The following is a 12,678-nucleotide window of genomic DNA, read 5'->3' as shown; positions in this document are numbered from 1 at the left end:
GCTTTATTTCATAGATTTTTATGATTCATTTAAAACTGAGGATTACAATGTGGCCTATCCTCAATCCTAAAATCCTAAAGTGACCAGACGTCTTGTGTTATGCGGGACAGTCCTAGACAAAGAATTCGAAAGACTGTGGAATCCGTTGAAAATTAGTTTGATGTACGGAATTGAAGATATGTCAAAATATTTTGAAGAATTTAGGTCAAGACTATTCCAGAATCTTAACATCAGTTTATCAGAAAATATGTAAAATCTGAAGCATCCATAGATCTGTAAAAATCTGTAAAATCAGGAACACACTTGAAGCACTTGAGGATTGGAAAAAAACTTAACCGTCTTCATTAAATGGTTTTCCAGACTGAACACTTACGTAAGATGAAGGATAACGGAAAATACCCAATAGACTACTGAAAAATGTTTTGCTTATCGAAGAATTTCTACGACTGAAGCTGGAATCGAATCCTCAGCTCATAATACAAAGCATACATACACATACCATACCATACGCTCAGACGATCGGCGCCGTAAACCGCACTGCCACGAGTTCAAGTTTGCAAAACATTTCTTTCAAAAATATTAAGAAAATCCTAAGTAATCGTTTCTAAGAAATCGAGTAGTTGGCATCATATTGGGTGTTGAAGATTGATAGGACACAAACATCTTTTGATTAAAAATACCGAAAAATATATTTGATGATCAAAAGATGCAACTGGTTTACATATTCAATTTTTCACGTGAAATAAAGTTTAACAGCTTTAAATACACTCTTAAGATAAATGAACTAAAGAATAGAAGAACAAATAGTAATGAAATGTACTAATTTCTTTAGTAATCCATTCAACATAAATAAATAAACACTTGGCAGTGACAAAATAATCGTTTTTGAATTTTACTTCAAATATATCAGTACTCATATGATACGAGTAGGTATCGAAACTTTAAATTCGATATTTTGTGGTACCGATACTTTTATACGATACTACTTTAAAGTAAAAGTATCGATACCTCAGTGGTATCGATTCATCCCTACTTCTATCCCTACGGGCCGATGTCCACGTAGCGGTTTTTCAAGCTGCGTTGACGCAGCGTTACTCGGCGTTGAATCATGCTGGAAATGCACACGACAAGCAGTAATTTGCCGCAAAACTTCTACCGTCAAACCAAATGTCACGCCAAATGTCATCCGACTGCCAGCTGTTGTCAGTCAGTCATTTTCTTTTCTCTTCCAATATGAATCGAGTTATCAATCCACATAAAGACATCAAACGTGAAATATTTAAAGTATTACAAATATAAAAATTTGATTTTGATTTGTATGAAGCTCATCGCCCCCGAACAAGAATCATGACTAGACTAGACTAGACTAGAGAAAGTAACTTAGTATTATCCCAAAATAAAAAGTTCCTATTGCTATTTGCTATTTAGTAGAGGGTAGAAAGATTAATCACTGTCGATTTAGAAGTCACCCATTACTTCTAAAATGAAAAGTTTAAACTTTCGAAATTAATTGTAGACCTGTGAAATTGAAATCGGGCCACACAATCCGATTGTTCAAAAACACGTTTTCAATACAGAGAGGCAGAAATTAGGCATTGCTTTACTTAATCCCAATATATTTTCTACATTCATAATTAATAAATATTTTTACGATTTCATAATGTTCTTTATTCTTTATTTCCAACTTAAATTTATTACATCATAGGGGGAGATTAATCTTGAATTATAGTGTATCCAGGCATTTAATTGTTCTTGTCTTGAATCGATCATCTTTTGCATTTGGGGTACGATTTTTTATTAGTTCCATTTATCGGCATAAATTTTGTTCCGGAATAAAAAGTCATTAAACATTTTGGTCAGATACTCCAGCCGCTCCTACAAATTAGGTACTCAATATAAATTTTCACTCCACTGCAACACGGACCGATCGCGTTGCCCACAACACTAGAAGAGTCGCACTGATCTCGGAGTCTTACTGTGGCTCGCCTCCATCTCATCATCTGGTCTCGTTAATTTTTTGCAATTGCAATCCACATTATTTGACGACATCCTTCCGTTCACATTCCTAAAAACATGTACATCTATCAGCAATAGAAAATTAGAAAAGCTAAGATATAGGAACCCCGGTAACAAACTTACATTTAATAATTTTTCCCATTAGGGAACTGGTATCGCCTGCCTTGGTGTATACAGGGTTACGCGGAATGCACTTTGTTGGTTGAATTTTGCTCCACCAGTCAGTCCAAAACTGTCACATCACCGTCTGTTCGGAAATCAACTTATTCTGATAAAGTTGGTCCAAGCAACGTCACTACACTATCGGGCACATATTTCCGTTGACTTTAACTCTATGGGCTCATTCACAAATTACATAACGCAAAAAAACACAGATTTGAGCCCCCACCCACCCCTCCGTGACTTGTTTGTAACATTTGCTTTATACCCACCCACCCCCAACTGTGACGAATAACGTGTTATTAAAGTTTCACTAAAATGCTGAATTAGTATTTTTAGTGAACTTTTCCTTTACTTCATTCATAGTACATAATAATACTTCAAATTTAAATTTAATTAGAAATTTTGTTTTTTATATTATTTTATTATCATAAATGCACGTAACAGCACTAAACAAACCCACCCACCCCCTAGACAAACCGTGACATTTTGTAACGCAATATTGGGTACCCACCCACCCCTTGATGCGTTATGTAATTTGTGAATGAACCCTATCCGCCAGCCTTGGATGGTTGCTTGTCAGTTCTTTCCAAAGGTGTTTTGATCACGACTGGTATTAACATAGGAACGAAAGAAACACTTGCCGCTCCGAACGTACTAGTACTATTATTTAAAGAAGTTAGAATTGAAACTTTTTGTTATTTGCAAACTAATTTTCGATCAAGGTGGATCGATCAGGTGGAAGACGATGTACGGACCCTCCGTAGACTGCGTGACGTGCAGCAGTGGACGGAGACGACTGTTACACGCAAAAAAAGCGTTCCCGAATTTGTGAACCAGCAAAAATACACTGTGATTTAATTCATGGATTCGGGAACACCAGTCACGTTTTCCAGAACGTTTCAGAAAGTATCAACGCCTCCCATTCAGTGTGCTAGAGTTCCAGGCTCATAGAGGTCTTCATTTTTAGAATGCTTGAATGGCTTCTTCTATCAGCGCACCGTAACGACGCTCATTGTTGTGTTACCAAGTGATTCGCTTCACTCAATAGGCTTCCATTGGTGAGCGTTGAAGATCATTAAACTGTGAATCATCGAACGTCCAATTTCAAAGATCTTAGGAAGCTCATAACTTGCACCGCGTCAGAGCATCAAGTTGGCTTAGATTAACCCGATTTTTTCTCATGATCTCATTTTTTTCAATGCCTGCTCGGGAGCCTTACGGTTACATGTTACCTAACTCTTACCATTATTGTTGAACTGTTGACAAAACATGCTGGAATCAAAAGGCTCGATATGCAATTGACTTATCAGGAAACTGGAAAGGCCAACAGTGTTCTGATATTAATCGTTATAAATAAATCGACTCAGCTCAACGAATTCAGATGATATCTGTCTGCGTGTGTGTATGTATGTGCGCTTGCAGAGGTGAACCAGCCAAGAGCTGAAAGCCTCTTTAATAAAGAATTAGAAAAAATGGATGTGCGCAAAATAAAACTCACTCATCTTTTAGGCACTTATTACTATTCAGTCCGGGAATTCGGACTACGGGATCAAAAGTTATGGCCAAAATATGATTTATATACAAAAAAAAACACGCTAGGAAATTCTCACTCAATTTTTTTAGTATATATGATGTACGAGAAAGGCACAAACACCGCTAGGTGGATCAATCAAGGTTTTTATTAAAGAATAATAGATTTCATTATTTTGGATTGTTTTTCTATTATATTGTAATATTACAGTTTTAGGCATAATCATAACTCTTAATACTTACAAAAAAATATAAATTTATTATTCGATTGTAGCCCCGGAAGTTCCTTCGGGAATTTCTCCGGGAATTCCTCCGGGAATTCATCCGGAAATTTCTCCGGGAATTCCTCCGGAAGTTCCTCCGAGAATTCCTCCGGGAATTCCTCCGGAAGTTCCTCCGGGAATTCCTCCGAAAGTTCCTCCGGGAATTCCTCTGGAAGCACCTTCGGGAATTCCTCCGAAAGTTCCTCCGGGAATTCCTCCGAAGTTCCTCCGAATTCCTCCGAAGTTCCTCCGGGAATTCCTCCGAAGTTCCTCCGGGAATTCCTCCGAAGTTCCTCCGGGAATTCCTCCGGAAGTTCCTCCGGGAATTCCTCCGGAAGTTCCTCCGGAATTCCTCCGGAAGTTCCTCCGGGAATTCCTCCGGAAGTTCCTCCGAGAATTCCTCCGAAGTTCCTCCCAATTCCTCCGGAAGTTCCTCCGGGAATTCCTCCGGAAGTTCCTCCGGGAATTCCTCCGGAAGTTCCTCCGGGAATTCCTCCGGAAGTTCCTCCGGGAATTCCTCCGGAAGTTCCTCCGGGAATTCCTCCGGAAGTTCCTCCGCGAATTCCTCGGGAAGTTCCTCCAGGAATTCCTCTGGAAGTTCATCCGGGAATTCCTCCGGAAGTTCATCCGGGAATTCCTCCGGAAGTTCCTCCGGGAATTCCTCCGGAAGTTCCTCCGGGAATTCCTCCGGAAGTTCCTCCGGTAGTTCCTCCAGGAATTCCTCTGGAAGTTCCTCCAGGAATTCCTCCGGAAGTTCCTCCAGGAATTCCTCCGGAAGTTCCTCCAGGAATTCCTCCGGAAGTTCCTCCAGGAATTCCTCCGGAAGTTCCTCCAGGAATTCCTCCGGAAGTTCCTCCAGGAATTCCTCCGGAAGTTCCTCCAGGAATTCCTCCGGAATTTCCTCCAGGAATTCCTCCGGAATTTCCTCCAGGAATTCCTCCGGAATTTCCTCCAGGAATTCCTCCGGAAGTTCCTCCAGGAATTCCTCCGGAAGTTCCTCCAGGAATTCCTCCGGAAGTTCCTCCAAGAATTCCTCCGGAAGTTCCTCCAAGAATTCCTCCGGAAGTTCCTCCAAGAATTCCTCCGGAAGTTCCTCCAAGAATTCCTCCGGAAGTTCCTCCAAGAATTCCTCCGGAAGTTCCTCCAGGAATTCCTCCGGAAGTTCCTCCAGGAATTCCTCCGGAAGTTCCTCCAGGAATTCCTCCGGAAGTTCCTCCAGGAATTCCTCCGGAAGTTCCTCCAGGAATTCCTCCAGAAGTTCCTCCAGGAATTCCTCCGGAAGTTCCTCCAGGAATTCCTCCGGAAGTTCCTCCAGGAATTCCTCCGGAAGTTCCTCCAGGAATTCCTCCGGAAGTTCCTCCAGGAATTCCTCCGGAAGTTCCTCCAGGAATTCCTCCGGAAGTTCCTCCAGGAATTCTTCCGGAAGTTCCTCCAGGAATTCCTCCGGAAGTTTCTCCAGCAATTCCTCCGGAAGTTCCTCCGAGAATTCTTTCGGAAGTTCCTCCAGGAATTCTTCCGGCAGTTCCTCCAGGAATTCTCCCGGCAGTTCCTCCAGGAATTCCTCCGGAAGTTCCTCCGGGTATTCCTCTGGAAGTTCTTCCAGGAATTCCGCCAGAAGTTACTCCAGGAATTTCACCGGAGTTCCTGCGAAACTTTCTCTAGGAATCCCTCTGAAAGTTCCTCCAAGAATTCCTCCGGAAATTACTCTAGGAATTCTTCCGGAGGTTCCTCAATGAGTTTTCTGGAAGTTCTTCCAGGAATTCCTCAATAAGCATCTCCAGAAATGTCTCAAGAAGTTCTTCCACAAATTTTTCCGGAGGTTCCTCCACAATTCCAGGAGTTCCTTCAGAATTTCCTCCGGGTGTTCCCCAAAGAAATTCGTCCAGAAATTCCTCGAAGGAATTCTTCCGGAAGTTCCTTGAAGGATTTTTTTCGGAAGTTCCTCAAAGAAATTCCTCCAGAAGTTCTTCTTCAATTTCCTCCAAGAAATCCTCGTGAAATTTCTCCAGAAAATCCTCCAGAAGTTCCTTAAGGAAATCCTGGGGAAGTTCTTTCAGGATATCTTCTAGAAGTTCTTCCAGGAATTTCTTAATGAGTTCCTCCAGGAATTTCTCTGGAAGCTCTTCCACAAATTCCTCCGGAACGTTCCTCGAATAAATTCCCCCGGAACTTCCTCAAAAGATTGACTCCGGAAGTTTCTCAATGGAATTCCTCCGGAAATTTCTTCAGAAGTACCTCCAGGAAATTCTCTCCAGTTTCTTGAGAAACTCCTCTAAAAGTACATTCGAAAATCACTCTAGGATTTGTTTCCAGAAGCTCCACAGGACGACGTACCTCCAGGAGTTCTTACGAAAGACATCCTTCCAGAATTTCTTCGGAAGTTCCTCCAGTAGTTCCTCTGAAAATTCTTCCTCCAAAAAACAAGACATTAAAAAAATAAAAGTTCCTTGGAATCAAGTTCCGAATAAATATAAAATTTTCCTTAATAATGCAAAATTCCCATGAACGCAAGGATATTTTCCAAAAATCAAAAGTTATTGGCATTATTCAATTTTTGTGCAACGTTTTTTATTAGCTAGAAGTCATCTTCATGCTGAAGTTGGGAGTGAGTCGCAATCCAATGATTTCGATTCATCGATTTATTGGAAATGAGAATAAATGCTGCATAATCGTTTAATTTTCATTTGGATGCACACCGATTAGTTTTTTACGACGACAACGGCAAAGAAAATGGTCGACGCTAAAGCAAAGGTCTAACCGGAAGTGGGCCGTCTTGAACGCTTTTATAGCGCCAAACACTGATTTTCGGCTTCCACTCATCGAGCTCATTCCGGCAATGCCTATTTTGCACGGGTTATCAGTCATCTTGAATTCTAAAATGGCGCCAAGCACCAATTTCGGTATGGCCCATCTTGAAAACCACCCAGTGAACACAAGATCTATATGATGTCACATAAGATGCTAAAGTGAAGGCTTCCACTTTAGCATCTTATGTTGCATCATATAATATTTTGTGTTGACTGGGAAGAGCCAACATAACACCTAAACATAACAAACTAAACAGCGAACATTTTTAGAAATCCAATAGACATTTTTCCATGTGAGATTACAAGTACATTGGACTTATGATAACTATAAATGGTTGAAATTGAATCATATTTTAAATATAGTATGAATTTCCAGCGAAAGTTCTTCAAGCAATGCCAAGGCCTTAAGGGGTTCCATTCAACCAAAAGGTTCAGCACCGCTGCTCCAGAGCATTCCGAGTCTATGGGTGTTACATGGCTGTTCCCAAGTTCTGAAATCAGAGATTAGCATATAAATTATGAGGTACGGTAGTATACAAAACGTACCTCAATTAATGATGACTACAATTCCATTTTTTGGTTCAATGTTAATAATTTTCTTTGAACAAATTGGCACCGAATCAGTAGTTGTTGGCAATACTCAATGCCCTGGTACACTTTCAGTTCGGAAATGGCAAACAGTGCTCCATAATCTCCGTAATGTTCAAAGTGCGTGTGGTAGTTTTTCAAACAAACGAGAAAAAAAATCATACATTTCCGAACTAGATTTTTTTAGGTTTTTTTTGCTGTTATTTTGGACGAGGCTTCAGAATATATAAAAATCTCATTTTGCCCAAATAGAAAAAAAAAGAAAAATCTTTTTTAAAAAAAAGTTCGTTGTACGAGAAAGGCAAAAAAGTCAGAATACATATTCATATTAATCAAAACAATTATGTTATTATATATGATACTGCCATCCGTCTTTTTATTTCATCTTTTTAGAAATCAAGAAGTCTATTTCTCGAACTTTGACCCAGAATGAAGCATATTCCCCGATCTAAACCAGAACATCTCTTGAAGAGCTATTGGTTTCCTATCTCTGAAGGAATAAATCTAAAACTAGCTGGCGTTGAAGAGAGGTCCTTTCTCGTCCAGGACATGGAATTGAAACTTGGTGAGAGAATTCCATTATATAAATTTACCAAATTATGTTGAAACTATATGATTATATGCCATAAAAGAAAACCATCAGGGCACCCGATTGAAGCGATTTGGGTAGGAAGAGTGGAATCGCCAACTTCCTACTGTTAACATCTCGTGGATAAAGGGCGGGCTCTTCTCCCCATCTATTGGGTCAATCTGGGAAACGAGGGCTAGATTATAATATTGTATGTACGAACTTTCTTCTGGAAGGAGATTCTTTATACATCCCGTGGATTCGCATAAGTGTCTCTGCTTATGGAACCACCCCACCCATTTTTGGCCCTTCATACAGGAGTCTGATGAAATACAAACAGTAGCATAATCATGATCGAATCGTTTGTCAGATATGGCCAGTGCTATCGGCAGGTGCCTTGCTACAATAGATGGTAGTATCATCATCATCATCATCAATGTTAATAATTTTCTGTCCGTGTACGATTGAAATCTTTTATCATGGCTACAAAGTAGTTCTTTTTTAATGTGACCCATCCGGAAGTTTAAACTTGCCTGAATATTTTTACTTTTTCTCCGGTTGTAGTTTTCCGTTGGAACTCGAGTTTAAATAAATGAAAAAAAAAAGGAAAATCTTGAAAGGACGCTAGATCCATCTCTCACCATCATGCTCTTGAACTCAGCCTCCTTTCGTCATATTTGAAGCGTGTCTTTGTCTGTCGGGAAGCCTCCTTCAGTCAAACCGCATCTCGCTATAAATTCGTTGTACAACTGCTCTTCGAGTTGTTTGTTTGCTTTTTTCAAACACCACGGTACCGAAAGGTCATGAGGTTGCTCCAAAACAAATTTGAAGGAGCCGTGAGGTAAAATCTTACGAATTGCTTTGCTTCTCGCTTTTTGCGATTTTTCAGCAGTGAACACGCACGATAGCAATGAAAAATGACACAGATTAAGCCAAAACCGTCCCTTCTGCAGATATGTTACATACCTACATATTTGCAAAAGGAACGGTTTTTACGGTTATAATAGGGTATCCAATCATGGTTTGAACTAGTGAAAAGCGTATCATGGTTTGAACCATTTTGAAATCAGTAGAAATTACCATCTCATTGGCAGGAAATAAACCTAAAACAGTATGAATGGAATATTTAAGTATACTGGAAGTGATAGAGTTTATTTAAACATTCGTACATATTGTTTGAGTAATAAAATAAAGCGATTTAAAAACGTCCTGAATTTGCGCCAAATCCCCCCTACCAGTGGCATAATTTTAGAAAGCTCGTAAAGGACGCATTTTATGACCCAGGAGTAAGATCAATATATCAAAAGAACGCTATTTTCATCTGTAATCGATTGACGTCATCATACAATTGAGAAACAGTTTTAAATAGTTAATATAGTAACATTTATACAAGATAAAAACTGATCATGGTTTGAACTAAATTCGTACCATGGTTTGAACTTGTAAATGCAGTAATGTTCTGCTGCTGTCCGCTAGGAGCGCTGCATGCGCCTAGCTGGAGCATTTTGTTTACATTTCCAATATGAGAAAATCGCAATTTTCATATCGATAATTTAGACGATTTTCACACGTTTCGAGTTACTAATCGAATGCGAGAAGATGAATAGTAAAACAAATTTGCTTTTCTACAGATTTCCTCAGCATTTCATGCATGTGATTAGTATTATATTTAGGAGCTGCTGGCTGCTGCAGTAGTTCAAACCATGGTACGAATTTAGTTCAAACCATGAACAGTGTAGTTCAAACCATGATACGAATCAAAGTTATGTAATTATTAAGTTTTTTCAATGAAACTAAGCATAAATATGTGCACCCAGGATGTTTTTAGAAAGATAATGAACTAAGCTTCCATACAAACTAGAAATCGCAGTTCTAACATGTCCCTTTAATGAAATAAATCAACTTTACTTTGACGGCTCATCTGAAACCCGCCATTTGGTTCAAACCATGATTGGATACCCTAATGATAAAAGAAGAGCATGATAGGCTGTTACAAATAAATACTAATAATTAGATGCACGTTAAGGCCATTATAAATTTCACAAACATTTTTTTTTCTATAGAGCTTCTCGACTGGTCAATGAATTATTATATAAATATTAAAATATATAAAATCTCAAAACTTCGTATTTGTTAAAGAATGTTTTAAAAATAAATATTTTTTTTTTTGAAGTTAGATTATGGCGGAACAAATAAATTCCATCTTTTTTCCTGTTAGTCTGCGGATAACAAAGGGGGTGGAAAATAAAAAAATAAATGAACAAATCGTTGAAATCGGAAATCTTATCAGTTTTCTTCAAGAATTTTCTGGAAAATATCAATATTTTATTATTTCCTCAATAATATTTTGAATTTCATCTTTAAATAATAAAACAATGTTTCAAAAAATCGTGAAGATGGAGAAAACAATATTTGTTCCGCCATTGTCCTTTTAAATTGCCGGCTGATTGTATAAAATGCAGTTTGAATACAACAGAAGCCATTTTTAAATTCACGAGAAAGTTACTGTCACCTTTGGGTGCATAAGTCAGTGGTTTATCAGGCTCCTTGCTTGCACTCCAGTCGTTATTTTATGTGACGATCGCTATTCATGGCACCATTCCTTCGTTTCCGTCGCGTTTTACTTCGGTTCGTTCGTTTACAGTTGGTTTTTCGCGGCAGCAGTAATTAGCTCACTTTACGTGCGTTGTGGTGTAGCTTTTGTTGTGCTTTTTGAATGCGGTATTATTTTCTTTACATCTGTTTCCATGAGGCCTCTCTTGGCGTAGGAAGCTGTCGTTAAGATATGAAGCGAACTTATAAGGCGGCTTACTGGATTAACAATAAGCACCAACGCCGTATACTTAAGAAACATAAAAAAAATCGTTTTTGTTATGAGCTGCAGTGAATGAATTATGTTGGATTTTTTTTAAAGCGAATGAAATTATACTTGGCCCAACTATTAGATTCTAGACCAGGAATTGCAGAATTCAGTCTCAATTGTTACCTAGTTGTTAACGACCCACGATAAACGAAAGGCATAAACCTCTCCCAATCATAACAAGCCATGAAAACAAGTTTATCGCAAACTACTAAGTGCGGAAAAAAAATCTACTCAGTTCGAAAGTATTATCGACACACGCAGTTTTGATGATGTGTTACCGAACGGAATTCATATTGGGCATTGGCCATCATTTTGAATTGTAAACTTTTGAAATAAAATTGAAACGATGTGTCCATGTAGACCACGATTTATTTTATGTAGACCTCACTGATGTAGCTCATGCGATCTGCATTGAAAGTTTTCGAACCGTTCCACAACTCCCTGAGAAATCCTTATTTAGAGGAGCTTTAACAGCAAAGTCGGACAATGGATGAAATACATTACCAGCGGTCTCTCCTTTCGATAGAATGTCATTTAAAGAAAACGTCATTCGATCGAATTTCTTTCGACGAAATGGTATAGACTCAATAAAAACTCTGCTCCAGGCACAGTGATAAACTCTTTGAAAAGCAATTACTGTTATTTGAGGTATTCATTAAACTGTATTATGACCCAAAACAGTGGCTGGTTATGATTTTTGAACTTGCCATGCTTTAATTTGGATTTTGTTTTAATTTTTGATTTGCTTGATTCGCAATATGGTATTCCAAAGCCCAATCTGTTCAAAGGATGGATGGAAAGGCGAAGCATGTTGAAATGTCAAACACGCTACGGACTGTGCGTCCAATCGTCTCTTGTTCTATTATCTGTTTTATGATGCACTTGCATTCCGGCAACATGATAGCAATTATAAACAAGCACCCCATTAATGGCAATCTGACCTCACATCCACATGATAAAGCATTGTGGAATTCAACTTCCCGTATTGGACTGGCTTGGCACCCGAGCAGTGATGATGACACCACCACCTTCTTCGTTCTGTTGCTGACGCCCTAAACGGATGTGCCATTGTTGCAGTTTTACTGCATTTTGCATATAATGGCAGAAACCCTTGGAACAGTGGCTGTGTCTGAGTGGGTTCCTGACTGTATTGCACACCAGGCGGTGCGGCGGTGACAATAATAATGGTACACAATGCGAAACCACAGCCGCAGCAGCACCGTATGGTTGACATTGTGTGTGGGTTTTCTGTGTCATAGCCGAATGATGGCTCGGTCAGGCCAATTTTGGCTCAGAATTTGCAAACCTTCATGAGTCGACCCGTATTACAATATAATATGAAAAAGGCAGATTTATGCGAAGCGATTCTTGGTTACAAAAAGATTAATAACGTTCAAGATATTCTGTCGAAACTATGAAAGTTTTGAGCAAATATTTATTCGTAACAAACCAATAAACTAGAATCGCGATTTTTCGCACCACTGTGCAATGCTCATAGATCATTGTACGAATACCCGAAAGCTGTCATCACCTCCACCAATTCGGCAAATGGTTCGATTTAACTCCCGACATCCCCGTGGGACGTTCAAAGATGCGAAACCTCTCGTTCCGAAACAATCGAACCCGATTATCGTTTATGGTGTGCGACCACCGATTTGTCCAGCAATGCCCGTAGGTAGGCCAACGCACCACCACTCGAATTTCAATGGTCCTCCGCACAACGTGGAACCAGTCGGTGAAACGACAAAACTGTGTGTACGCCGCCGACGCTCATCGGGTCAATGGATTCACTGCGGCAGCTTTTCACTCGGACTGTTCCGGTTTGATGGCATTGTTCTAATATGGCACTGGTGCAGGGATATCTCTGAAGTGCTGTGCTTT

The 12,678-nt window shown here is 39.4% G+C and overlaps 1 protein-coding gene and 1 long non-coding RNA gene across 2 annotated transcripts in view; one reads left to right on the top strand and one right to left on the bottom strand.

Moving 5' to 3' along the window:
* Positions 1-12,678, top strand: part of LOC134206487 (proteoglycan Cow-like) — a 504,826-nt gene that overhangs the window by 285,044 nt on the left and 207,104 nt on the right. The gene's annotated exons all lie outside the window — the stretch shown is intronic.
* Positions 1,645-2,232, bottom strand: LOC134205806 (uncharacterized). Its single transcript, XR_009978205.1, has 2 exons — positions 2,140-2,232; positions 1,645-2,065 (listed from the first exon to the last, which is right to left on the bottom strand). It is a non-coding gene; the product is annotated as an uncharacterized LOC134205806 (long non-coding RNA).

This window comes from Armigeres subalbatus, chromosome 1, assembly GCF_024139115.2.
Source record: "Armigeres subalbatus isolate Guangzhou_Male chromosome 1, GZ_Asu_2, whole genome shotgun sequence".
NCBI lineage: Eukaryota > Metazoa > Arthropoda > Insecta > Diptera > Culicidae > Armigeres > Armigeres subalbatus.
Note: the sequence above shows the minus strand (reverse complement) of the source record. Positions and strands in the feature narration are given on the sequence as shown.